This window comes from Nothobranchius furzeri, chromosome 6 (assembly GCF_043380555.1).
Source record: "Nothobranchius furzeri strain GRZ-AD chromosome 6, NfurGRZ-RIMD1, whole genome shotgun sequence".
Lineage (NCBI taxonomy): Eukaryota > Metazoa > Chordata > Actinopteri > Cyprinodontiformes > Nothobranchiidae > Nothobranchius > Nothobranchius furzeri.
The window spans coordinates 22,741,829-22,743,984 of NC_091746.1; positions in this window are offsets into that span (position 1 = coordinate 22,741,829).

The window sequence follows — 2,156 nt, forward strand, 5'->3', positions numbered from 1 at the left end:
CCCCCAGCTAATGTTCGGGCATTACGTAGCTTCCTTGGGCTGGCGTCCTACCACCACCGGTTCGTTAAGGACTTTGCTTCAATCGCCAGCCCCCTCCACCGACTTATCGACAAAAGTCAGCCCTTTCACTGGGACATTGCCTGTGCTGCTGCTTTTGACCAACTTAAGACCTCCCTCATAGCAGCCCCTGTCCTGGCCTACCCTCAAGCACAGGTCCCCTTTGTAGTGGACACAGATGCCAGCAATGTTGGAGTGGGAGTAGTCCTTTCCCAAGCCGGACCTGGGGGAGAAAGAGTGGTGGCTTACTTCAGCCGGGCCCTGAGCTGGGAAGAAAAGAACTACTGCGTGACTTGACAAGAGCTGTGGGCAGTGGTGGATGCAGTCCGACACTTCCGACCATACCTCCAGGCAACTCCAGGAGGCAGATCCAGCCCTGGTGTCAATCAGAAAATGGTTGGATACAGGTTGATGCCCCTAGTGGCTTGCTGTGTCAGCCCAGAGCCCTGAAGTGAAAGCCTACCACTCCCAGTGGGACAACCTCAAGGTTCAAGGTGGTCTGTTGTACAGGAGATGGCAGGCTCCTGGCAGCGGCAATGACCTTCTGCAGCTACTGGTGCCACCGACTCCTCGTGCACAGGTTCTCTAGAGCGTGCACGACTCGGTGGGATCTGGTCACTTTGGAATCTCAAAGACAATGCGTCGCCTCAGAGGACAATTCTACTGGCCGGGGAACAGACAAGATGTGGAACTGTCAGTGAACTGCAGCCTCTGTCAGTGCGCCCCAGGGCAGCTGTGGCTACATCGTAGCTCATCACCATCAGTGTGTGAATGTGTGTGTGAATGGATGAATGATACACTGTAGTGTAAAGCGCTTTAGAGTCCTTACTCTGAGAGGTGCTATACAAGTGCGGGTCATTTATCATTATAACTGTACTTGCACTGTTGTGACCTGCGCACCTCCCAAAAAGGGCCACCTCAGCAATTGTACGCTCCCCTGCAACAGTATCTGGTGGGGGCCCCCATGGAGCGAGTGGGGTGGACATCCTTGGTCCTTTTCACTGAGGCTGGTAACCCCTATGTTCTTGTAGCAGTGGACTACTTCACAAAGTGGCACGATGCGTACGTGGTGCCAGATCAAACTGCCCATACGACTGCTAAGAAGTTGGTCAAAGAGATGTTCACCCACTTTGGGGTCCATGCCGATCTCCACAGTGACCAGGGCCGCAAATTCGAGGCCCAGGTGTTCGGGGAAGTTTGCCGGTTGCTCGGGGTGAAGAAAACCTGGAGGACCCCTCTCCACCCACAGAGCGATGGACTACTGGAGAAGTTCAACAGGACCTTGGCCACTCAGCTGGCCATCCTGGTTGATCGCCATCAGAGGGACTGGGACCGGCATCTGCCCTTGGTCCTCTGGCTGTGCAGGAGTCCAGTCAGTGCACACCAGCTGCTCTGATGTTTGGGCGAGAGCTTAGGACTCCAGTGGACCTGGTTTTTGGTACCCCGCCAGAGCCGGAGCTTCTAGGGAGCATGGAGACTGACTACTTTCAGAGACTCAGAGAGCAGCTGCGGGTGGTGCATGAGTTCACCCGGCAGGCACAAGCCAACTCTAACATGCGCCAATGGAGAGCGTATGACAGCCAGTGTCGTGGACAGCCTTTTTCGCCTGGAGATAAGGTGGGTCTACTACCCTGAGCATAAGAAAGGTGCAATAAAACATACATAGGAGAAACCGGACGCCAACTCAATACACGGACAATAGAACACAGAAAGGAGTGCGAGAAAGAGGCAAATCGTAAACACACAAGAGCAGCAAAAGAAGAAGCAGAAAGCACAATAAAAAAGTCAGCCGTAACAGATCATTGCTTAAGAGAAAACCATATAATGGACTGGGACAGCACACGGATCATAACCACCGAACAACAAAAATACAAAAGATGGATCAAGGAAGCAATAGAGATAAGGAGACGTGGATGTGGGACCATGAACAGGGACGACGGAGTTTACACGCTGGACCACGCATGGGACTGCATCGTCGGAGAGGGGAGAGCGGGCAGTAGAGGGCGACAACGTCCTCTGCTGCCCGCAGATAAACGGAGAAGGAAGTGACGCGCCACCATCAGCGTCAGCCTGAAGAAGCCGGCAGCTGTCGGCGAAAC